General features: G+C 40.2%; 1 protein-coding gene across 1 annotated transcript in view; it reads left to right on the top strand.

Annotated features, from left to right (window-relative positions):
* Positions 1-27,168, top strand: part of RORA (RAR related orphan receptor A) — a 675,954-nt gene that overhangs the window by 455,162 nt on the left and 193,624 nt on the right. The window lies entirely within an intron of this gene.

Below are 27,168 nucleotides of genomic sequence, written 5' to 3'. Positions count from 1 at the left end.
ATAATTATGAAACCCAGCCTGGAATATATTTGTTTTTATACCAATGCAGTCCTAAAATACAATTTTTACATTTAATGGAGGAAGAGGCTTGTGAAGGCAAGAGTACACAGGGCCCACAGAAGCTGTGATGCAGCCCTGGTGCCGAGAGCTGATTCAGAACAGGAAAAGGGCCCCCGGAATTTACGGTTGGGGTGGGAGTGAGCCCAGGTACCATGTGTTGCAAAATATTCCGCAAGCTTTGCTACTCATCCTTCCTCCTTACCTCTGCATATTGAGTTGTTTTCATGTTCGATTTCTGTGGGAGGAGGAGGATCTGGAAAATATCTCCATTTGGTAGATTGTCTGTGTTTGGACACAGCTAGCGCACAAAGTGAAGCCAAATCCACCACAATCTCGCTTGTCCTCTATGGAACTCCCTGCTTCACTAATGAGAAGGTAGAGCTTCAAATTAAGTCTGGCCTCCTTCATTCAGCTTCCAATAGGTCTTTCTTTTCAGCATCTCTTCCCTTTCACTTTCAAAAGCTGTATTACTTATTTATGACCCAGTCCAGTAGAAATAATATGCACTTAACTTGAACTTGTAACTGTTATCCTATTAATTACTCAGTTAAAAGCCACAGAAGTGCATGAATGTCACCAAAGTCTTTGCTAAAATCCTGACAAAGGGGAGCAGCTCTTGACAAATTCATTAATCAGGGTCTGGTATTTCGTTCTTCGAAGTCAAATAGCCTGAGCTTCTAGGAGCCCAGTGGCCTGTGAAGATTGTATCCCATCCTCTCCAGGTGAAAGTTCACCAAACTATGGAATGAAAGTGAATATCCCTTTCTGACAAGCAGCCATAAACTGAGGTAACTTAGGTCAAACAAAACAGGTAATTCTAAATTGATGAGCAATATGAACACATGACCTTCATAGCCCCCAGTGGGGCTCAAACTGCTGTGAATGTCAGAATTCCCTGGAGGGCTTCTTTAAAGCACAGATTGCTGGGTACACCTCCAGAGTTTCTGACTTAGTAAGTCTGAGATGGAGGCCAAGAATTTGCATTTCTCCCTTGTTCCCAGGTAAGGCCACTGTTGCGGGTCCAGAGGCCACACTTTGAGAACCACTGGTCTAGACATTAGCCTTCATTTGGTCTTTACCACTACTAGGTGGCAGAGAACACCATTCTTCAGTTACTAGGGAGCTAAATGAATATTTCACATAGGAACGGACTGCCTGAAGTTATAGAGTATTCCTTCCTGGATTTGGGTAGAAGTAGATCCACCACTATTCCAAAAGAGTTTTAGGCAGTTTGGCTACAAGACCATGAAATAGGAATGACACGATCAACATGATTGCACCCTGCTCTCTTTCTGTGAGAATCTCTAGTCTCCATCATCACTCCATTGGCATTCCCTCTAGTGATGGGTAGATATTAAATGATTGTAGCAGGATGGTCCAGGAGAAAGGCACTGCAGGTGTTCAGGTATGAAAATAGTATACCTAGATGCTGAGGCACTTAGGAACAGCTACACATGTCGGGTCTAAGAAAGGGTGCAGAGGGTGAAGAAGGAATGGTTAATAAAGGTTTAGCAAGACCTTAGTCTTCTGAGTATGAAAAGATGGGAAGAACCTGAATTCTCTCCGCTGTGTTCCATCAGCAAGGTGTATTTATTGAACACTTTCCCTGTGCAACTTTCACTGTGGGGCAAGGTGTGAAATGCCAAGGTGATTCTTCCAGGGGAGCCGATTTTCTAGGGGGAGAGTAAGGCAGGCAGGTCCATAAATATTATAATACATAGTAGACAGAAACACAAAAGTAAATTAAAACTTTCTCAAAGATGCTCCAGAAATCATCATATCTTAAATGTAACTAATTTTCAGGAGGGAAAAATAGAGTATCAGATTAGAGTTCAAATCAGAAAATATTATATCAGAGTTCATGAACTGAGAAACCAAAGCCAAAAGTCTTAAACTGAATGCTGGCACATGCAAAGGTCTTCCTTTGAATGCAGAAGTCTTTTTTCTAATATTGCTAAGTGCCAAAGGGCCCTTCTTATCAGGGCTTTTTGGAAGACAAAATGAGTTGTATTTTGAGATGTTTTTCTTAATAACTCTGACCTCCTGTCACCAATCGAGATTGCCAACATGAAAGCTCATAGCCCAAGCAGAAAGTACTATTCGAGGAAACTTTGGGACCAGGGAAAAAAGTAGAAGATTGAATCTGGGCCCCACACTCAACCAGCAATGAGCTGACATTTCTATTCACACTCTTCCACCCCCCACAACCTGCACAATTCCTTCCCCAGACTCAATCCCTACTTCTGATAGCATCTGCTTGATCCCTAGATGTCTTCTTAGAGATGACAGGTGAGCAAGATAATTAGGAGAGGTAATATCTGAAATGTAATAGATAATACCCTGTTGTGAAGAGCCTGGACACATCTAATCTATTACAATTGAGAACGGAGGATTAAATTTGCCATGGATGGTCAATACAGCTTTCTCTAGTGGTGAATCAACCTTTCTATTGGTGACTTTCCTGCTTCCCAATTCTTTATCTTAAATGGAAGTGAGGAATTGAATTTTATCTTAAAAAGCATGAGGCCTTGACTCCCATTGTTTTGCTTTGCTTCTATTTCCTGCCAGATTTCCTTGTGAAATTTTTCCCAGTGAGCAAAGCTCATCACGTCCACAGAAAGCTTCTCCTGACAGGTGGACTTTCCTAAACCCAAACATTTCTGTACTGAATTTCTGTTTACCTAGTCTCTTTTGGAAACCAAAGTAGTACCTGTGGTTTTTTTACCCCTTTTAGGATGCTTAGCACTATTCTAAAGGTGGTAGGCCCTCAACAATGCAGTAGTTTGTGTTTATTTAAGTAGCATTAGTTTCTATAACTAAGTAGCAGGTTAGACAGGTAGGATGTAGGTGTCATATGCTTCCCTAGACACAGATTAGAATGATGTCTGCTACAGACTAACTGTTTTCTTGAAAGAGCTACAGAAATAGTGTTTGGCAATATTACATAAAAACAACCTTTTATAAAGCAAGCTATGTTTAGTTAGGGGTCAGATGATGCTTTGTTCAGTATGTCTTATCACAGATGTCTTTTATCATAAGCAACAAATCTTTCTGTGTTGGTGAACATCTCTGAAGCAGATGTCCTGTGACCCAGGGTGAAGGTTTACTCTTTGTTCTGTGATATATTTGCCTTCTCTTGAATTGCAGGCTCAATGACTCAGCTTCTTTCTCTCCTCTAAAGAGATGTCAGTGACTTGTTTTGCTCTCTGATGCTTTATACCTCACAGGGATTTGCTTTTGTAAACTGTATGGCTAAGGGGCACACCTTAAATAACACCATTAAATAACTCTCTTTTATACCCAACTGTGCTGCCCACAGTTGTCTACAAGTCAAGTCTGAGTGCACATAGCAGAGAAAGTGAAACAATAAAAGCAGTATAGAAGCAAACACCAGATTAATGTATTGGATTGCAGGAAAAACGATTTAGTTAGCCATTGCCAAAAGTATCACATAAATTTCTAGCCCCATTTATCCTCTCAAAGTGGCTACATGATTACCATGATGTTACACACAGAGCTGAATGGCTTTTTGGAAAGGTGCACTGTGCCATTTCTGAAGCATGGTACCATTGTGTGGGTCTCTCTCAAATAATGAAAAGCTTCTTTTCTTTAAATGTCTAAAAGAAGGAGGAGGACTCACCCACCACATGGAGAGGTCAGGTGTTCCAAGAAGCCTAACCTTGAGCCATTACCTTGGTGGCTCTCCCATTGATGGAGAATAGCTTTCAGCCCCACTGGCGCAAAGATTTGTCTTTGCAGTGTTCAGAGGTATAAGAACAGATCCAAATTCCACAAACTCCCAAAACTGACATGTAAAACTAGAATATTTCTGTGTTTATTTAAGTGGAGCTCCAGATACAGTCATTGGCTTGTGTTTAGGGCAGTGGTTCTCAAACTATATTATGCATCGGAATTACTGAGAGAGCTTGTTAAAACACAAATTGCAGGCCCCACCCACAGAGTTTCTGATTTAGTAGAGACTGGGGCAGGACCTAAATTTGCATTTCTAACAAATTTCCAGGTGATGGTGATGCTGCTGGCCCAAGGACCATACTTGGGAAACACTGGTTAGAGGTCATGTTGAATGGACAGAGCTATAATTAAACACTAAAAATCATGCTTAGCACAGAGAGATGTTCACAGTCTCAAAAACTAGGGCTGATTGAAGGATCAACGCAGTCACATCTCCTATATCTCCTATATCTATATCTCCCTCTTCTTTTCTCTCTCCATCTTCCCCTCTGCTTTCCTCTCCTCTTACTCATTCTTCTCTCAATTCACTCTCCCTCACCTTCTCTTTCTTCCCGTCCCTCTCCCTCTCTTCTCCTTCCCTCTCACTTCTCCTTCTCCCTCTCTCTTTTCCCCTAATCTGTGTGCAGATGGTTGGATACACGTAAGTTAAGCAACTCAACTTCCTGGCTACTGGGAACAACTGATTGAGTCCTTTGGCCTGAAAAATTCCTAAAAGGGCATTACCTGTGTTTGTCTCTGTGACCATTTTTTTCTCTGCTTCCATGGCAAGATTTAATTATCATACCTTCCTTTGATGTATTTATAAATTCAAGTAGGTCCCAAATTTTGTCTTCCAGAAAGCCGCATAAGGTAACTGCATATCCCTTTATGTGAGATATACAGTTTAACTTTCAGGCCATGGTCTTTTTTTCTTCTGTAGTACTCATTCTTAGGGGATACACTCTGTAATTCCCAAATAATGACAACATTAATATTTACATGTTAGTTAAAGTATAAAGACCTCCTGTATTGAAATGTATTCTTCCTTTGGAATCTCACAACACTCTTAAGTAGACCTCAGCATTAAAGTGAATTGACTTGACCCATACAAGGACCCTACTCGTCCACGGGCTTTAACCATATTCTGATCATACTCAGTATCTAAGTTTGGCATTTAATTTTTAATTTGTCTTCTTTCCCATCTCAGTATAGTACTCTGTTTATGGTTGCTACAGTTGGTAGCTTTACTAATTCAAAGAAATCACCCCAAGAAATCAGAAAAAGATTGATAAATGAGTAAGGGAGGAAGTTGAGGACATTGACTAATGTGTTTCCTTATTTAGCTCCATTTCCAAATTTAGGGACCTCATAAGAAGCATAATTGAGTCTCCTACTTATAAAAGTTCTGAGCCAGAATTCCTCCAGAGGAATAGGCTAATACTCTCTCGGCAATAAAGGGGCCGACGACAGAGCAGGTATGTGCTTATTTTCCACACGGTCCCCCAGGCTCGGTGTTTATGAAAGTGTCCCTGTTGAAGAAGATTTCTATCAAAAGAGAGTCATTTTTGTTTAAAAGGATGATAGTATGAAGGATGAGGGGGCAATATCTGAATCTGTTTCTCTAGCGGCTGATAATAGGATAGTGGGTATATGTGTGAGTAGGTATGTAAGTATACATGTGTGAAATGTGGATTTGGATATATGTGTGTACAGATGTGTGTGTATAAGTTTTTTGTGTGTGAGTGTACATAGGTGGGTGTGTGTATGAGTAAGTGAGTGAAAGAGAGAAAACAAGAATGATATCCCGTCTCAGACAGGCTAGACGGGCTTGCTTGATCTCACTGACGCAGTGAAACAGAGCTGGCCAAATCAGGTAAAGGCTTATTTCATTTGCTTAATTTTTTGACTGGATAAACTTCTACATTGAAACTCCAGAACAGCTTCATGAAATGTGGCTGTAGATTCTTCAGTGTGACTTGGTATAGGAAGCAGCTGCTTGCTGAAGATTCACCACAGGGAGAAAAGCTTTGGCTTGACTTCTGCCCAGGCAGCCTGACTTGGCTGCCTCTCAGGAATCCGGAAGGTGCTGGCTCACTGTCACCTACCTTTCTCTTATATAATGCAACAACTGACACATCTTCTTCCTGTTAGATACCATTTCCGCTTTCCTTGATGGTTACTATATTTTAAAATATTGTATCATAATTTTAGATAATAGGTTCTTTTAAAGATATCTGATCAGGGAGTATGCATATGCAGAAGCCGCCCTATCCAGCAATGGTGTTTTAAAGCAAACTTTCCTTTTATAAATTCTCAGGAACTCTATTTAGTAAAACGTCTGCTAGAGATGTGTTCTATTCCACTGTACAGTTGATTTAGCCCATCTTTCAACTTAGCACCTGCTATAAGTTGGATGTTCTCTTGAGCTCTAGGGAAACAAAGCCTTTATCTACATGTAGCTTCCAGTGTGGTATGAAAGAATCCTAATTTATTAGCTAAGAGAGACTTCCTGTTTTCACTGGGGCTTGTCCTCTGTAGATACTTGGCTGAAAAAGAATCCCGACAGCAACTTTAAGCTTATGCAATTCATGTCTTCTTGTGAAATTCAAACCCGTGGCTGGTAATAATGGAGTTGATGACTCCAGTGACTGAATGACAAACTGGATTTTATTTGGGGCACCAACTGTAGTCAATTGGTAGTGACTGCCTGGAGTGCTGCGTACAGAAGAAATCTGAGGCTGAGTCCTGGATCGTGGGAAAGAATGCCACTATAGATTAATGATGCCTGCTATAAACAGGAATGGGGGTACAGCATGCTCGCTGTACTTCCCTCCTCTGTTCTAGTTAACAAAAGAAAGCCACCACCTTTATAAAAGTCTATTTTTATTTGCTCAGTGAAGTTAACTTTTACTCTTAGCAATTGTGGCTATTTTTAGATAGGTGACATAGTTCAGTTAATTTGGACTCTTACTTTTTCTCTGTTTTCTACTTTCATTACATCTTCTCTACCCTGTGTCTCCCCCTTCCCAGGTTTAGAATTCTCTTCCACCAGAAATACTCAATGTTTTCAGGTTGAATCATGTTTTCTGGAAAGGAAAGCACCTAACAAACTAAGTGGCCATTCATTCCTAAAACATATGCATGTTTAAAGAGAACGCTTAGAGTTGACCATATTTAAACTAAATGAATGAATTTCTATTGGTCAAATTTAGGTATAGTGCTTGGAGGTTTGGGGCATGGCCTTTTTCTTGACATGGTTCAAAGGACCATATTCACCATCATGTTCATCCCATATACCCCATCAGAGTTCTCAAGTCTCTTGAAGTGAAAATAATGCATTGTTTTGCTACATATTTCACTACTTACTACTGCTTAGCCTCATATGTGGTATATTATTCTCAAGAAGTAATGTAAATATTGTTTTATTTTGTGTTCTTTTTGTCAGAAGAAACATTCTCTTCCTACGTAAAAGCAGCTAACTTTGAAACTTAAAAATTCAGACTGTAATAATACCTTTCCACTTATTTTATGTAATACTATGTAGTTGTTAGAAGAAATGATACAAATATAGATATTGACTTGGATTCCAAACTATGATATATTATTAAGTTAAATACAATAATCGCAGAATAATGGGCAAAGAAAATTCTAAGTGAATATGCACACATACATATACATACATATATGTGCATATGCCTATAAAGAAGCTTAGAAAAAGTTGTATTAAAAAATTTTGCCTCAGAAGAGGGGAGAAGGATTTAAAATATGGAGATAAGTGAATGATGGGTCTTTTGATTTTTATTCTACATCCAACTATATTTCTTAGTTTTTTTTTTATAGCCAGCATGCATTGGTCACTTTAAAGAAAGACAAGAGAACTGATTTAAATTAATTGGAAGACAACAGCCACGGAAAGCAGACCATAAAAGTTTAAGGCCATTGGACCAAATGCAGTTGTTCAGAAAAGAATGATATTTCCTATTGTCCTTGATAGGAAGTTCCCACCTGCTAATGATCATCTCCAAGGGTCCTGTACACATACATGAAATGTGAAGGAGGATCATCTTCTTTTATAGTGAGCAGGCCATCTTCTACTTCAGCCCCTCTCCTGTGGTCTGCTGAAGAAAGATAAGATGCTGGGAGCCCCCTATGGAACTGCTGACTAAGGTCTGCTTTTTATAAGTTGCTTCCCAGACACTAGCTGTTTACTTTTGTTTGTGGTTTTATTTTTTTTAGTATGACAGGAAATAAATGTAAGGAGTGACAGGTCACGACAAGGGACACTTTGATTTAGTGCTGCTAGTGTTGCTACTTCCAGAGATGGAACCAAAAATGAAAGAATCTAGCGATTTCTTTATGTTGAAGCTAGATTCATTGTCAGCGACTAGCCTTAAAGCAGAGAAGAGAGGTGTAAGATAGAAAATCCTATATTATTAGCCCTACCGCTGACTATATAAAGTGCAGGTTGAATTAGACTTTACATTTTAGATTTAATGCACAGTTAGAGGAACAAATACATTAAATTATTGCAATCCAATTGGGATGGACTTGATGGCATTTGTTGGTTTAGTAGAACAAAACTACCCAAGGCAGTATGGACGGGTTCCCTGCGCCTGATTGCAATTCCCACCCATGATTGTATTAAATCTATATAATTAATGAGAGCTTATATTACAAGTTACATACAAACCTGGGAGTCTGCTATTGCTGAATTTTAACAATGAAGAAAATGGAGGCTTGAATAAGTAAATGGGTTTGTCCAAGGTTAATACAGGGGGTTACTAATCTGAGACTGGAACCCAAGACTCCTGACCTACTCTCTCTGGCTCTCCTAATACGGAGGGGTTTTTTTTGTTCCAGATTCTACTTCAGAAGACCTAGTTAAAATATAGTGTATTGTTGAAGGTTGAAATAAGAAAAGTAACCAAGAGATTGAGCCTTTTCAGTTAATGTGCTGTCCAGTGGCATTCGTGAGGCTCTTTAGCAATGAAGTTTTGATGATGCAGAACAGAGGCATCCAGACTTTGGAGTGGGTAGAGAGATCTGGGAGGGAGCCCAGTGTGGGAACCTGCATCCCAAAACAAGGAACACCAAAAAACGGGAAGTAAAAATTAGCATCAGCTTAAACTCTTCCTCTTGGCTTCCAGCTCCTGTCCTGATAATATTAAGTAAACCTAGAATGAATACCCTACCAGAAGTTGCAAATGCCCCATCTATAGTGATAATAAAGTGTCAATTTTATTCAAATAGGATAACTTGAGAGACCCCTGCCAGATGGATGACTAATACCTTATGTTTAGATAGCAACTTTATCATTTTATAGTTGTTGTCGTTTTTTTTTAAGTCTGCATCTTTCTTATGGTACTTTTCACACTCTGACTTGCAATTTAATTATATATAAATATGAGTAAACCTCCTTACCACACTCTAAGCTTTTCAAAGGCAGGATCTGTGCCTTCAATACCACCTTATTGTTAGGTATCGAGAAATGAATGGCACTTCAGCATGTACTTGTTGCACTAATGAATGGATCAGGGATGTTAACACAGCTCTTTTTAATTCTCTTTCATGTATTATACTTGTAAGAGCATTGTACTTCTGAAAATTAAAAAGTTGGAGACTCATAGTCCTTTCATTTTTAATCTTCTAGTTCAACTTTATAAGTGAATCGTGGGTCTTCACAGGTGTTTTGGATGAGGATAATTTATTTATTACTATTTAAAAGCACAAATGAACTAACATCCTAAGTTTGTCTATGTTAATGAACTATAACTTGCTGTTCATGCAAATATATAATTGGATAGGAGCAACTTAGTCCCAACACAAACAGGGACAATATAATTCCTATTCCATATTTCCTAGGTCCGAGGGCAGTGGGCATACTGAAAATCCTTAATCAATACTATTGAATGATAAGAGAACATTTGCCTCTCAGTTATAGATTCTGGGTTAGAAAAAAAAATAGGAAGCATTTGCTTATCTTGTTAAATTCTACATGAAGAATAATCACCCAGATGGGAAGAAGTAAGATTTTGGTTCCAGAGCACGTAAGAAAAAAACGGGAAAGTTCCTTAGGCATGTATTCTCTTGATACAGAGGGAAAACACTGGGCTCAGTGTTTCACAGTCCTTGGTTTCCCAGTCTCTGGTTCAGTTGCAGATGTCACCCACTGTGAATGGTCAGACCTTTCAAATGTGTTTGCTGGGAGGGATTGAAGGCAGGCTCAGGAGTGCATTCAAAGACGGGACGAATACCTTCTGAGTGCAGTGAATGTCAGAAGCTCTGTGAACCTCTCCTAGGGTTTCAACTTGGCAGGCAGGTGCCCCATTGAAACTATCTCCCCTGGGATCTCATGGGATCTGAGATCCTGCTTCTTCTCTTACTGGGTGGGACAAGAGAAATGGTTGGTTCATGTGAGGACAGGGACAGATTCTTTTCATTTTCATGCCGTTAAAAAACCGGTCCCAACCCACCTATTCCCAGCCCTTCTCCCTTCACAGTACTGTTCCCAGTTGCCTTTCCTTTGCCTCTTTCTTTCCAGTGATACCTCAGACCTGAAGCATAGAACTATCTGCATTCTTTCCCTGCTCTGTTTTGCTCTGAAACTATTCTAGTCAACAGTTTGGAGCTTTGGTTCATAAGTGATCAGTCGTCAGGATGAGGAATGTGAGGCTCTTCGTTTGAATGCGATTTGGGCAGTCTGTCTGAGTCTTTGCTTTTGGCTGGAAACGTTAAGAACGACTACAGCAGTGTGTGCCCAGTGGCCTAGGAGAGTAGGTAAATCTAAGCCGGGGTCTGTTAGCTGGGGAAGGTATGCTGGGAATTCAGTGGGTTTGCAATCATCTCAGAGTCCAAGTCATATTAAAGACTAAAAATGAGCATCGGGAAGTAATTACAAAGAAGGGAAAGGAGGCACAAGTATGGTTGTGTTCCGGGCTATTCCTGCCAAAAAAAAAAAAAAAAATGAAAGCAATGGGCTGAATTCAACAGAGCAATAGAGTTAGCTGAGGGCAGAAATATTTATCTTTTGGGTTACGGACAGCCATGTAATCATGTGACTTACTAGGGTACAAAACCCAAAAACCCACCAACGTGTGAGGGCTGCTGTTTGTGAGGCATTCACCGAAGTTTGTGATCCAAATGATTGTGAATGTGAAAGTTATTACTGCTCAAAAAACACTTTATATCAGGGTTAATTATAAGGAGATTCTAGAGTATAATTAGTGTTCTTTCTATGGAGGATTAAGGGGCTCTCCTAAATGGCCTTTTTGATTGCCTTCTTCCCTTTTTTAATTTCCTCCTTGTCCTTTTTGATTATCTACCCCACGACCCTCAGGGCTCCTCAATGTAATACAATTAAAATAACATTTTTGTGTTAGAGGGTTTTATTTTATGAGCTATTAACCCCCTGCTTGCCTGTAGTCTGGTTCTATCTCTTTGCACACCCACTGCCCCCAGACACCTTGGCAAGTCTGCAGCCCCGTAGGAGGTACGAACAGATGAGCATCTAGCAGCCCACTTGAGCAAGTATAGAGACCACCTTCGCTTGGTCTTTAAAGAGATGATTGGAAGATGACTTTCAAGCAGGGATGGAAGGCAAAAGGTGGCTTCCTGGCTCAGCTAGATTTAATGTAAGCTGGCCGCTGGGTAATATGACCTTGTCCCAGTTCTGTTCCTGCTCTGTGTCATGGCAGATTGCCTTGCACACAGTAGGTGCTCAAAACTGGCCATTAATTTCTTGCTTAGAATCATTTACTGTCTTTGGCTTTGCAGTCCTAATTCAACTGGGAGCTTAGGCATTTCAACATCCCTTTTCTATTGGTCTTGAACCATTCATTTATTAGACTTGCTAGCAAGGTCTCTTATTAACCTTTATTTCCTTTGTTCTGATCCTAAAGGGAGATCCCAGCCAGTGCATGCATTTCTGAGTGACCCTGGGAAGCAGTATAGAGGAAAATGTATAATTTTGGAGTCGGATAAACCTAGAGTCATACCCCAACCCCACTACCTACTATCTGTGTGGCCTTGGCTGAGTTACTTAAATTCACTGAGCCTCATTTTAATCATAGGTAGGAGAGAGAAATTTTGTCAACATATGAGGGTGCTGTGATTATTAAATGAAATCAGGTGTGTAAAGCATTTAGTCCAGTGCCTAATGTATGTGGCCATTCAAGATATGTCGTGCACCCCACCACCACTATCACCATTCCCCCCACCTACCACCCCCCTCACCCCTGCCTTTCTTGCCATTCACATTTGACCAGAACTTCTACAATTCTGCCTGGAGACTACTCTGTAGAACCTCCCTCCATTTCACTTATGAATCATCTAGTCGTGGAGGACATTTATATTCAACGTATTTGAGGAACATAATCTTTTATGACATTCCATGGCCTTTCCCAAGCCACCATGGAACCAATACTTGCATGACTAGACTCTGTGAAGGATTGCAAGAGGCACAAGTCACAATGGTCTCTTGTCAAGAAATTTCCACGAGAAACAAGTCAGAAACATGGGGACCATGAATTAACAATGAGTTAAATAACGGTTGGAGACAATAATATATACCTCTAAGTAAAACATGATTGTCAAGTAAAAATACTCCCAATAATAAGAGCAGAGAAGATGAAAGAGAAGAAAGAACATGTCGAGCAGGAGAGGGAAGGCTTTAGTGCTGGGGGCATTGCTCTAAGATGAATCAAGATGAATTAGGGAAAAGAAGTCATTGAAATGCCATCAAAATGCCTGGATTCGTAAAAGAATTACAAATGCCCATTCCAGTTTTTAATATGGCACTTTTGAATATACTAAGTTAGACTGGAACCAAGACAATGTTATAATTACTAATCAAGACCTTTCTTCCTTGCAAACTGTGCTCTCTGTTTGATAAAAACCTGGATGCATATTCTTTACAACTAACATATTAATAGCTGTTTAATTTTTGAAGCATCCTGTAGACAGGTAGAAATACAAGTAGGTGAAGCTGCAGACCCATCACAAAGGGACCAATGTGGGGAGGAGGGAGCCAGGACTTTCACGTGCCTCATGGGAAAGTGATGGAGCCCTCTTTCATTCAGTCAATCCACACCAATCTTTTAAACATCTGCTGTGGCTCATATATGCCAACAGGTACTGACAACTTGAAAGTGAGGAGGACACAGTCCCTGTTCTTAAGGAGCTTAAGAGATATTGGTGCTCAGATGTATCCAGAGATATAGGTGCTCAGATGTGATAGTTCCTATCAAGTCACTACAGGGTAAGAGAGGGGTCACAGAGAAAATCAGGCCAGTATTTAAGAAGGCCCCCAAGACTAGTTAAGACACAACATAAGAGTCGTAAAGTCAAATGATAGAGGAAACCTTGTGGGTCAGACCGCTAAGCAAAGGCTTCTTCTGCCTTGTCAGGAGACCTGGAATGCTTGAACACCTGTAAAGACTACAAGGAACCCAAAGTGTGTGGGTTCAAGTCCCGGTTCCTCTGCTTACTAGCATGTGACATCAACTCTCTGTGCTTCATTTTTGTCGTCTACCAAGTAACAGTCTCAAAAGATTATTATGAATAAATGAGAAAATATCTCTAAAGTGTTTGGAATGGTACTTGACACATCAGGGTCCTCAATGACAGTTACAAGTAATAATAAAAATTACCATCTTTGCTATTATGTGATGTAGTAGGGTAATTATATTTATTTTTTAGGAATTTAGACCTTTTTATTTCCCAAGAAGATTTGAGGTAGCTTATAATAATGCATACAGTACTCAAGATGAAAATTCAGTTAGTAAATCCGGGTGGAAAGAAACATGGATGGGTAAGAGTAATATAATGAAGCCAGAGGTAAATAAGTATACAAATTGCATGCTACCAGATTTGCTGCATGTGCTAAGCCTTAAGAAAAGTAACACTTTTACCTAAGTACCTAGTCTAAGACAAGCTCAAGGACTCCAGAGTTAGTTGTGCCACATAGTCGATCCATCTGGTCTCTGATGTGGTTGAGGAAAGCCCTGTACACCTGCGTATACTCATACTGTCACCCCACTGGGAGACTGAGAGCTTGTCTTGGTCCTTCTTGTAGCCCCCAGCCCTCAGGTCCCAAGAACAGGATTTTGCACATAGTAAGTGCTTAATAAACACTTCTTGATTTGTTATTGGAATGGATGGATGGATAGATGCATCGATCTATGGATGGCAAGATAAATGGAGTCAGGTGTAGTCCTGCCAAGAGTCATCACTCTGACCCTGATAACCTCTCAAGATTTTATATCATATTTGTTTTGGCATGAAACCCTCCAGGACAAATTATTTACTTAAAATCTGTTGTTTATTTTACCTAGGGGGATTTTATTTTTCAAATCATTTCACTGAGAAAGTGTTCAACCAATCCAACTGCCCTTCTTTTCCTTTGCTTCTTCCTAATTCTGACCTGAGGAGGGTGTCTGTCCAAAACTTTTCAAAGTGAATGTGTGTGTGTGTGTAAATGGTTTGGAAGGGTCACATTTGTCGATCTCAGTCAGTTTCAAAGTAACAAATGGTCTTTATTTTCTCTCTTTTCCACAAGCCTTTCAACCTCCATGCTCATCTAAATGAAGTGTAACTGCTATTACTGAAGTAAAGCTTTACATATTAAGCCATTTTTCTATGTATAACTGTTAAGGTTTTTTATAAAATCTAGTCGTGGCATTATCTTCCTTGGCTTCTTTCTTTGAGTAAGAAGTTCCGTCTTAAAAAAACAAACAAAAAACATTTTTATGTTTTATTTTAATGATTATTGCAACAAGTGAAGTTCCATTATCTCCATACCCTCAAAAATTCAGTAGCCCAAGGACAAATAATCCAGGGAACGCAGGGCTTCTTGCAAACTGGTCTTTTCCATCTTACCAAAGATCTGATGAGACATTAAACTCAGTGGTCTGTGGTTACATGTTCACATGCAGAATTCCTTTGGCTCCATCTCTAGCTATATCCTGGCCACTTCTCTTGGAAATCTTCTCATTGTTTGAAAGACATGGAGAGGGAGGGATGAGGAATGGAAAGGAGAGCCCTCATGTCTGGTGTTGTATATGTTCAGCAGAACATGAAGATCTGCATCAGCAGAGGATGTGGTCCTTCTTTCCCTCCTTCTTCTTAGATGACAGAGAATGACCAGCATAAGTCCAGGCCAACAAAGAAGTGAGTCCAAGGGAGTCAGCTGAACCAAGGAGGAGCAGGTAGAGGTGATACCATATATGGGCAGGGCCTAGAGTCCAAGAGGTCAGACAGGTAACAGGAGCAGCAAGAGTGAGCCAAGACTCTGATTCTTCAGAAAGGCAGCTTTCTGCTGGTGTCATCAGCCTGTTGCATGTGGGTTCCCCGCTCCTTTAGGAGTTAATCGAGCCAGAAGAAGTTCAGAGACCTTCAGGTAAGTCCTCTACATGAATAAGGCAAGACAGATTTATCTGTACATATATAAAGATAAAATTTCTAAGAAATAGTTTAATTGGTGTTGAGAAAGGGCAAGGGTTGCTAGGTTATCTTTGTGATTTTGTTTCCTCTTCAGTTTGCTAACTGCAACTCATGCTCAGTTCTTCAATGATACGTAGATAATTTTATGTACTTATGCTAATAATATACTTTATGTCGATGACACGTAGAAATTTTCTTTGAATTCAGAACTTAAGAAAAGAACTAGTATTCGGTAAACTGAAAGGAAAGAGAATGGAGTCAAGAGGAAAAAAGTCAAGAATAAATAGTGATAACATGAGCTGTTATTTCTTTGATGGTTTTTCAGTAGAAAAGTACTGGTAAAAATTACCAGTTGTGATCACTTAGACACTTATTGGGCTCAATCTGTAACAAAACGGTTTGCTAAGCAAATGAATATAGGGATAGTTTGTTTAAACAATTGCTGTGTTTCTAAAAAGCTGATTATACACTTTCAATGTGAATCCTTCCGTAAAATAAATCATCAGTCTGCAAGGAGTGGCCCCCAAAGAGTGAGGTTCCGTTTGAGGATCAAGTACTTCTCATCAGCGATGTCCGTTTGCATAAATCATCTTTGCTCAAACTACAAAGGGTTTTATCCTTTTTAATAAAGGAGACTGATTCCTAGTTCATCTGTTTTAGAAGTGCTTCGTATAAATGTTCCACATATCTGTTTTTTTTATAGCCTTGTATGTAAATAGTGTAAATAAAATTTCCAGCAATGTTTTTTTCTTACCAAAAGAGCAACTTGTTTACTAGCATTTAAAAAAATAGCTATTTACCAAGTTCTTCAAAGGTACCCATATCTCTCTTCCATGTGGCATTTCGTACTATGAATTGTACATGGTGGTACTCAACAAATCTGGTTTGTGTAAGTAAATAAATATATACTTACATAATGTACATAAGAAAACGTAGAGTACAATTGCAATGGAAGCAGAACCTCACTCTCAGAGACAGAGAGGTACTTGGCTACTGTGGTTTCAATTTCCTCTTATCTGTTTCTAAATCAGAACTTACACCAGGCAAATTTCTCTAGCTCTTAAGACAGTGCATAAAATAACAAAACAATATTTTGATCATTCAAAAATTTTGCGAATTGGGTCTGTCCTCTCCCCAGCGATCAGTTCAGCTTAATGAGGTCATTTTTCTGCAGAGGCTGATCTCCCCGACTCGGAGTCAAAGAACCCATGGCCTCTTTTTCTCTCTTCTGCCCCTGACTCATTCCGTGACCTTCAAAACTAAGGCAGCACTACCCCAGGAAAGGTGGTTGTATTGATTGCAGTTGAGAACTGAGGTTTCTGCGTTTCTCTAGTTGTTTGATTGATGATGTGTGATGCAGGGAAAGCAGTGTTCAGGGAGACTCTCAGGTGTGGGGGCGGGAGGTAGTAAGTTCAAGAGTACCACAAAGATCTCTAGGCTGAACCGAGAGCTGGCTGGGGGTTTTGGTTAAATTGTGTTTGAAAGCCCTCACAAGCCCCCAGACGAAATATGGCAGATTCGAATGCAAGGAACACTGTAGAAGTCATACCCACAAACTCTGGGAAATTACAGCCGACGGTTATTAGTCATTCTTACGGGCAATAGAGAGTGTTGTTTTAAAAAAAATTCAAATCTGATGCTGTGAGTAAAGAGCTGTTCTTTCCTGGGCCAGATAATAATATTGCCAGGATCAATTCAAGAAATTAATAGGAGACCTTGCTCTGTGCTGCCAGCAAGCTTCGTTTCTTGTCAAGTTGAGCTTGCACACAGGTGTTCTTAAATTCGTGGGAGAACTGTCAATACATAGAATCCCAGACACACTTATTTAGGCAAAAACACAGAGTTCCCAAGGGAAGAGGAAAGGGAGTAAACAGATTGTGACCGGGAGCAGCCACCAAAAGGGATTGTTAAATTTCCTATTGATAAAAGATGATTGGGCCCATTCAGAATTTTTTGACTGTGGAGTCTGGAATTTTTAAATTATTGACTTAGAGTGTGTTGTTCTGCGCCTTTTTGTTCACATTAAACTTTGCAACACAAATAAGACCCTCGTTTGCCATTTAACTCTGGGGGAGGAAAATACAGGTAGTAGAGGGTGGGGACATCAGACTAGCTCTCCTACAGTGTTCACAGCCCAGGCACTCAGGTGTCTTAGGCCTAGAAGGGTGTAAGATGTGGTTCCGGTGTCCCAGAGGAGGCCCCCAAGGCAGGGTCATTGTCTAAGATTTACACTAGCACTCAGCAATAGGGAGACTCGATTCTAGGCTTCTGTTTCCTAGTTAGCACTTCTGCCCCCTGCAAAACATGCTGCTTCTCTCCATTTTTTTTTTATTTTTTTATTTTTTTATTTTTTTTAGATAGAGACTGGGAAAGGAACAAAAGAGGTAGGGGAAGAGGACTTGCTTTTTAGACTCTAAATGCCTCTATTGCGAGGTAGTGTATATTTTGCATGACTGAGAGTACGGTCACGTGGCTGCATCCATGCATTCAGAGCTGTCTCTCCCAGCTCTTTAAGCATACAACACATTTATTTTACCTGTGAACGCCCACCCCACCCCACCCCCAGATCAATTTTGCTAGTACCCAGGCATCTCAACCAATCCTTGAAGCCGGAGTCTGCAAGGTGAATTTCCTAACAAGCTGACTTTTCAAAGGTTTTTCAGCTCTCAAAAACATGAAAGCTGTGTTTAAAAATTTAAGGGTCTGATATGTACCAGTTCTTCGGAGCAGCAGCAGGACGTAGCTCTTTGCAGTGCCATGATTCCCTAAACCCCAGCTCTTTAAATTAAGATGTTTATGACAGCTGCTCGTGTTTAATGAAATGCACGTGGAATTGGCCATTAATTATTGCTTTTGAGTTTTCGCGCTTATTCCCTGCATTTCACCATACAAGTCGATATTGTTGCGTAAACTATTTTTAGTGCCTTCTAGAGAAACTCTCTTTATTTGGGATTGAATCTTTTTAACTTCTATTGTAAAAATTTCCAAACATACTTAAGAGTTGAAAGAAAGTGCAATCCTGCAATGGACCCATCATTTAGCTTCAACGACCATCAACGTTTTACCATAGTTGTTTTATCTAGAACCCACTTCCCCCTCCCCCCCCCCACACACACATACACTTTTAAATTTTGCTGGAGTATTTTAATGAAAACCCCAGATGTCATTTCATTTCACCACTAACCATGTCAAGGTACATATTTTTAGAAATTTTAGGTAACCATAATGCTGTTATCAAAATGAAAGAAAATTAATAATTTCCTAATATTGTATAATATTGAGTGCATTTTCAAATTTGCAGTTGATTTGATCACATAAAGATCCAAACAAGGGAGAAAAGCATTGAATTATCACTGAACAGTTCACATGAGGTTTTTTATCAGTTTTAACCATGTTGTTAACCATCGCCTGGGGATGACACAAATATACACACACAAACACATTGCTAGTATTTTTTTTTAAAGCTCAAGAAGGGTCAATCCTTATACTCTGACCTCTATACTTTACTTTCAAAATGGATCTGGAGGATGTACTAAACAGAAATTTTGTCTTGGTAATGGTACAGTACCCTGCATCTATTGTGGAATCCTTAGCTTTGTGAGAGAACTTACTATTTTCTTGTGGTAAGCTATTTGCACAATTTTTTTGATTCTTATCAGTGAAAGGCATATGGTCTTGGTGTGCCTTTGAGACATCCCTATTCCACATATTAATGATTCCTCATCTGCTTTCTGCCAAGTTTTGTACTTTGGGTTAGAAGGAGGTCCAGACATGGATGTTTAGGTGAATTTCCTGCTACCCAAGCTCTGTGTATTAAGTTCTCACTATTCCACTCTGGCTCTAGTTATTGTTTTAAAGTCTATTTGCAACATGATGACAATTTGACAGGAAAGTCAAGCTTAGTAAATGACCCTGATTCATTCAAATGTGATTAATCCAAAGACTTTTGTTCCTATCCAACTAGAAAATCCTCTTCTCAAACGATTTTTCCTGTTCAATTTGTAAATCTCTTTTTAGATTTCTCTAAAAAAAGCCTAATTAGTTTTTAAATGTAGGAATTACCTTTTCTAGGTGAATGACTTTAGTTCTCTGCCATCACATTCACCTTGAATTCCGCAAGAGAAAAACCCTTAGGAAGTTGGTAGGTACTGTGGCTGCATCATCAGGGATGAGGTGAGAAACTTGAATATTCTTCCATCAGTGACTGATAGATGAACAGAAAGATAAATTTCTGCGTGGTAATGTCCAGACCATAATTTATTTCTGCCCGTGTGTTGAACTAATTTTTTCATTAGTCTAACTTGACCATGTTGGCATAACTTCACTTATATGAAGGTCCCATCTATAGAAAATCAGCTCTTAGAATGATAATGCAACATTTTGATCAATTGTCCAGTTTTTCTACATAAAGTCCAACTAATCTGGAGGCTTATTACTTTTGGAGGCTTCACCTGGATATTTGATTCAGTGTCTGACACATAATAGGAACTTAATAAAAATATGTTAGCAAATTAATTGACAAAGCCAAAAGATGAAATTAGGAGTGATGACAGAAGACAACAAAGCTAGATAAGAGTTTTATAACTTACTGCCAAGAGAGAATTATTCTACTTGTACCTCCACCACCTTGCCTTCCAACTTCCAACTTCATGACAGACTTTACTGACATGCTTTAGGTATTTTAAACCCCATCACTTTCTCCTGTGTACTGATCGAGCCCTGCATGAAGTGCTGATTCTGGGTATGACCCTTAAAGGAAAAGGGCCTGATATTTGTAGAACTCCTATGAAATGCAAGGCGCTGTGCTACATACTGTAAGTTCTCTCATTTATCCACAATAACAGGTACATGTATGGTAATCTCAGCCCCATTTTTACAGATGAGGCTCAAGGATAAGAACTGCCTGGCTACTAAATGGCGTTGCTGAAATTCAAACCCAAGTTCGCATGCTCTTCACCATGTGCCAGTGCACTAGGCCAACTCCTTTAGGTTAGTAACTGCAAATGCATTCAGAAGAGAGGGAAGGAAGATGGTACTGAGGAAGGTATCTGAATGAAGGAAGATCCACAAGGAATATGGTTGCCCAGAGAAGCCTGCTCTCCCAACCATAATTGTCTATAGCTCATTTCCTTCCCTGGTAAGAACAAATGGGCTTGGTATAGAATTTTGCTACTCAAAGTTTAATCCAAAGACTAGAAGTTTTGGCATCACCTAGAAACTTGTAAGAAGTGTAGACTCTCAGGGCCCACTCCAGACCTACTAAATCAGAATCAGCATTTTTAACAAGCTCTCCAGGCAATTCATATGCACATTAAACTTTGAGAAGCACTGGCCTAGAGGCTTGTGGGAAATGATAATTGAAGATGCTGACTGAGTAGTTCTAGTGCAGCGTAAGATCATTTCTGGGTAAAGGCAATTCTGCAGTAGGCTGAGAGGAAGAATCATAATTTTTTTATTAAAAAAGAAAGTATAACGGAATTTCTTCCAACTGTGAATCTCAAGATTGGTAACTTGAACTCGGAGATGGATCTTTCTTTTCTCTAACATGTTAGACTGATTACTTTTTTGACTACTGAACTGGGAGTGTGTTTGTGTACATGCACACCCAATTAGGAAAAAGCTAGCCTATGAATTTATTGGAAACTGTTGTTGGGCACTGTTTGGAAGGTTAATGGAAACTCAATTGTGTTTTCATTATATTCCTTTTCTAAAAATATAATTTTAGCTTTGTTGTTGTTCAACATGCAGAACAATTCGCACGATTTATGTGAATGTAAACCTCAAGGAATGAGTAAAGTTGTGGTTTTCATAGCTTTGTTTGCCCAGGCTTCTACTCTCCTTAGACAATCTCCAAGGAAGCTCCTTTCAGTCTGCCATGAGACACCATATGAAGGCCCTTGGAAAAACAGTGTGAGACTTTCCCACCCACCTGTTGCTGGCAAGCTTTAGAAGAAAGTTAGCAAAGGAGGAAAATGTTTCACAGGTTGCTGTGCCACATCACGTTGACCGAAGGTTCACAGTAATCAGTGTTTTCAAAGTTCCACCACAGCCGAAATTGCTTTTCCTCTCTGTATGCTCCTTTCCTCCTTTCCTCCACACTAAGACCTTGTATGTTGGCTTCCTGCTCCTTGTAGGTCTTACTATGGAAATGATTATACACTGGGAGGCATGGCCCAGACCATGCATCACAGAGCCTGCTAGAGAAGGAATGAGATGTTTTGTGTAAGTTGTTAAAGCTGATCCTCCTTTGCAAGAAAGAGCTAGAATCAGAGAGTCTTGCAAGGTCTAACACTTTCTAATAGAATAGTCAATCAACCCAGCTACCAGAGGTAGCTTGGTGAAATAAAAAACTAATTTGACAGAAAGTCAAAAGACTTGCATTCTAGTCTCACCCTTGCCCCTAAATAGTTAAGAGATTTTGGTCATATTTGCTCAACTCCCTAGGGTTGGATGGCACTTCTACAAAAAGAGGGCCACATACAGCCTCTCTGGCCTTCAAATTTAAGGATTCCATTATTCAGTCTACAAAATAAGGAGACCACATTGAGTGCAGCGGCAGGCTTATAAGATGTTCTTTTCTAGCTGATCACAGGCTGCATGAGTGTATTTTCAGACTGAGAAAAGGCAAGAGCCCATTTTGACATCCCAGGATTCCCCTGTATACAATTTAGAGTTAAGAAGGTACTGATTTGATTGTTCTTGAGTTTCTACAGTGAGAGCGCCTCACTCATCTGAGAAGGTTGCAGGTCTTGACTTCATTCTCTATAAAATCTTGGCTTGGGAGATGTGGGGTCAGTGGTCTGCCAGCTGGTGGCTATTACTCTATATTGTAAATCCTGTTGTAAGGCGTGTGTCTCAGAATCAAGTGCTTTCCTCAGAAAATTAAAATGATAATCACAGCTCATATATACTGAGCCTTTCCTATGTGACAAGTACTAGAACTAGGGACTGATACTAACCTCACTTAATGATGTGAGATTATGGCATGGAGATGTTGGGTTACTTCTGTAGGTCCCCTCAGCTAACTAATTAGGGCAATTGGGATCTGAACACAGACAGCGTGGAGACATTATATCACCTCCCTCCTATGGAAATATTCCTATGGACCGAATATGACTTGGGGAGAAGAGAAAAACAAAGAGAACAGAATATTCGGGAGAGTGTATTTTAAAATGTTCTTTTAATTTTGGATCTTTTCCTCCTCGTTGCCGCTGTTCAGTCTCAGTTTCACAAAACTCTTCAAATATCCATTCAGTGTTCCCTGAGAACTGGGAACGCTGACAGTAGGAACCAAGAATTTCAAGTACAGAATTAAACTTCCCTTTGTCTTGTTGCCAAACTGATAAAAGGCGCCATTGGTTTTCTTTAGTGGGTAAAGAGGAGTAGGAGGAGGCCAGAGCCGTTTCTGTGAACTAAATGACCTCTTCAACCTTATTGCTGTGGCCCGAGGGATGACTTGCATGCTCCTAGGTATCCGGACACCCTAATAAGAGGTGAGTTCCTGGGCTCCTCTGTCATGGATCGCTAGCGTTAGTACATTCACTTTTGTATGAAAGATGATTATGTTAGGGACTTATAATCTTTCTACATAATTTAGAATAGTTTAGTGTGATCTTTAATTGTTGGTGAAGCCTCAGCCACAGTCTGAAAAAAAGTAAAAAAAAAAAAAAAAGGGAAAAGTCTGTTTTTCTTGCTGGTCAGCGTAACCAAAACTGCTGTCTTTTGTCCAGTTTAACTCAGGTGTAAAGTATACCCTTATTGTTGAATAGAGTATAGGTTAAATATCCATGAGCAGAGAGATTTTGAGCTTCCTAGTCTGAGAAATGGGATTTCCAATTTCAAGATTTTTCTCTGTCAGAGGAGAGCAACCTGTCCTCAAAGAAGCAACTGGAGGGACAGTGTGAATTCGAACCCTGTGGTGTATCATTGACTCGAGTTCTCAAAATCCTGAGTCAGGGAAAGAAATGGGGCGCTGGCAGTTAGGAAAGGCATCCCAGAAGCAAGAGGAATTGAGGCAGGTTTGGTACAGTGTAGAAAGCAGGCTAGCCTCCTAGCCTCCAGAAGAATAGCCAGAGCTTTAATTGGGCCCCATCCATTGTGTAATACTTAACAACACACTGAGATACTAAATACAAATGGCTGAGGAGACCATAAGCCAGATGGATGCATATTTAAAGACAAATCAAAATGAACCTAAAACCATGGCGCAAACCTGATGTTAACACGTGACCTCAGCTCCACTAACAGTAGGGAGTGGTGTGGATTATGTCAACTAGAGCAGAGGTCCCCGACCCCAAGGGTGCGGACCAGTATCAGTCTGCACAACAGGAGGTGAACAGCAGGCAAGCGAGCGAAGCTTCATCTGTATTTGCTGCCGCTCCCCAGCGCTAGCATCACCCTCTCAGCTCCACCTCAGATCATCAGGCATTAGATTCTCACAGGAACACTGGTCCCTGGTGCCAAAAAGGTTGGGGACCACTGAACTAGAGAACTTGTACTAAAGATGGCAACCTTTCATTCAGATTTGTAAATGTGTAATACAGGAACATAGGCTTTGTATTGCCATATTTTCTATTTTCAAGAAAAGACTATATATATATGATGTGTGTGTGTTTGTGTGTGTGTGTGCATCTTAAATGAAACACCTGTATGTTTAAATATGGGAATATACTATATAATTTGATTTTTCACAAGTGGTAGGCAGCCGTTTGTAATACAAACAGAACATGTAGGGAACTGCCGGTATGTCACCTCTGGAATAAGTCTTCATCTCTAAATCAACACAATGATATTTTAAGCATGTCCCATTTAAGGTATGATTTCCATTTGAAAATATCAGCCATTCTTTCTAAGATAACAAACATCACTTCTAATATTCATAGAAGAAAAATATACTGTCATTGACATTTCAGATTTCATTTCTAAAAAAAGTCAATATATTATTAGATTACTTACCACAAAATAGTTTTGTACTGTTGCAGGAAAAAATGAATTGAAACCATTGCTATTATAATTTACAGCATCTCGAGAGTGAGCATGGGAATGCTAAGTAATTCAGCATTTTATTGTCATATAATTTGTTTCAGTAAAGGTGTTTTAAATTTTGGATTTTTGTAGTAGGTCATGGATGCAAAGGTGTATTGCTGGGAGCTTTAAAAACCTGGAGGACCAATCCAAAGTTAGACCATCTTTCCTAAAGAAAGTATCATCTCTCTATAGCCCTTGAACTAGAGGGTGTCAGGAGCAGCGGAGACAGCAGGGTCAGAAACAGTGGGAGAGAACAAGAAACGGGGACAGAACCGAATCCACAGATGCTCCTCACAAGATGGGCAATTCTCAATCAAGCGTCCTCTTCAACTGAAGAATAGCTCCCTAAAAATAAACCCTCTAGTTCATGGTCTGTGTGTTCATGGAAGGCAGGGCACAAAATGGGGAAGAGAGTCACCTGATACCACCCCTTATTACAGTTGGCTTCTAATTAACCATTGCCTCAAGCTGTCCATCTTCTTGAGTACTGTAGGCAACTTTTTGACATTTATTCATTATTCATTCATTTAATTAATAAATATGTATTGATTACCTGCTCTAAGCTGGCAGCTTTTTGGGCAAAAAGAAGTTGGCAATGAAGAGAGAAATCTATATAGTCGCAGGTCTGCATTTCGAAGTAAGAGTGAGGAAAGTGCATTAAAGACTAATTCCAGGTGAAATAAGAGATACGCGTGGCCTTGAGGTCTTGGAGGCTATGCTGGGAGCTGTATATCGGAAGGGCAGGAGTGAACTGTTCTTACAAGGCCTTTAGAGGCAAAACTTACTCTGAGATAAACCTGCATAAACTGGGCTGCAGGGGAAGAGGGAGGCTGAACAACCTCCGGCAATATTTGATAAAAGGAACTCCAGAATTCAGCACCCTGCTAGCAGTGTGCCAGTTACGTAAGGAGCTTTCCTTTCGAGTGGCCTCAGTTCCTACCTCTAAGTGATAGAGTTGGAGGGAATATCCCTGAGGCCCCCTTCTGCTGAAAGGGCTGCAGGTGCTGACTGTGTATGTGCCCTGGAGCACAGAGGGTCAAAGGTTTGCTGGGATTCCTCATGCAGGGCCTGCCCGCCCTCTTTCCTGACCTGGGACCAGTGCAGGGAGAGAGCCCTGCTTTTCGGAGGGACCACAGGAGCCATCCAGAAGGTCCATCACAGACTTCCCACTATTCAGGTGGAAACTGGGCTTCAACAGTGAGAATCTAAGTAATCTCATGCAAAGTAAAGGCCATCCAGCCATTAACTGCCAACTCTTCATCTCACAGTTCTTGCTTTGCTAAAGACTTGAACAAATTCCTATATCGATCCATGATCTGCTTGAACATTTCCAGTAGAGGGTTATCTGTTCTATTTTTTGATATGGATAGCTCTCAAGGTAAGGAGGAATCTTGGGGAGGAATCCCCAGGTTCAAGTGTGAGAAAAGATAGGGCTTTGTCCAAAGGGGCAGAGCCTGGATTAGAATCCAGCATCCATCCTATCGAGCCTCCAGCCCAAGAGTGTTCCTGGGACAGTAAAATCAAGATATAACTCTGATTACCCAGACACTTGATATTTTAGTTACTTCTCCCCTCCCGACCAAAATTTTTAGACTCCGCCCCCTAGATGTGGTCATTTTCTCATTTGCAGCATGGAGAGGCGGGGAGGTCTAGAGGAAAGTGATGGGTTTTGGAATCAAACCAGCCTGAGTCTGATTCCCCAGTCTGCTACTTAATTGCTATGAAATTTTAGGAGGTTACCTTACCTCTCTGACTTTCCTAATCAGTAGAACAAGAGTAATAATAATGATTTCTCAGTGGTGGCGTAGAATTAAATGAGACCAGTTTGTAAAATGCCTGGTGCATAGTAGAAACTCAATGCATGGCAGTAGCTGTTGACTACGACTGCCTAAAAACTTAAATATATTTAGTTCAAAGAGGTGTTTACTTGAAGTTCATCAGGCTGATAAAGGAAATACTGCTGCTCTCTCTGAAGTAAATTTTGGAGTGGGTAGGCCTGGAGGAAGAGGCTGCAGCCCAGTGGTTCCTCGAAGACCTCAGTGATTCTCCCCATCCCCATACACTTTCAGGAACTGCCCTGAGATAATCCTGTCTACCTGCTAACAGACCCTTTGCTAGCTGTACTGGCAGTACATCAAGGCCTTTTCCCTATGTGGCCTGAGGTCTGTAGTGAAGCCAGCCTAGTGTACAGCATGGGGTTTTACCTTATCATCAGTGCTTGTTTTCAGCCTGACCCCTGGATGCCCTGTTAGGGGATAGATCTCCTGATTCACTTCCTTCTCAGAATTCTACATAAACAAGCCTGAGCTCTAAGATATAAATAATTCTAACTCTAATACCAAACAGACTTAGCCACAATATTACCACTATACACTGGGAACAGGGAGGGTGAAAATGTAGGGAATTAAAAGGACCTAGGAGGCTGGGGAAGACGTCAGAATTTCTATGGAGCATCTGAGGCGTTAAGTGAAAGAATTTTTGTGCACATAGTATGGAAAATTCCTTCATGGCCCTTTATATAATAGAAGCTATTTCTAAGTGTTTCTCCCACCCACCCTGGGACACAAACAGGCATGAAATGACAAAGAAGCTCAAGTTCTAAAGCTAAGCCACAGTTGAATGTTATTTGGATAAGAAGTTGGTGACATTTTGTTTTTAAAAAGAAGCAGGTGCTTAGGAAAGTCCCAGTTGGGCGGTAAACACAAACAATACAGAAGGACCCCTCTGTGGCCAGAGTGCTATGGAAAAGTTCAGAGGACTTAACAGACAATCTCAAGAATCCTAAACTTGAAGCCACAGTCTAAGGAATCAAAAGTTTCTTCAGGCTGAACAAATAACCATAAAAAAAAAAGTACGCAAATGGGTGATAAACATGGAATCAAGTATGTACTCAATTAGTTTTATGTAAAT

This window comes from Rousettus aegyptiacus, unplaced genomic scaffold (assembly GCF_014176215.1).
Source record: "Rousettus aegyptiacus isolate mRouAeg1 unplaced genomic scaffold, mRouAeg1.p scaffold_m13_p_3, whole genome shotgun sequence".
Classification (NCBI taxonomy): Eukaryota; Metazoa; Chordata; class Mammalia; order Chiroptera; family Pteropodidae; genus Rousettus; species Rousettus aegyptiacus.
This window is presented reverse-complemented; position numbering and strand designations above follow the sequence as displayed.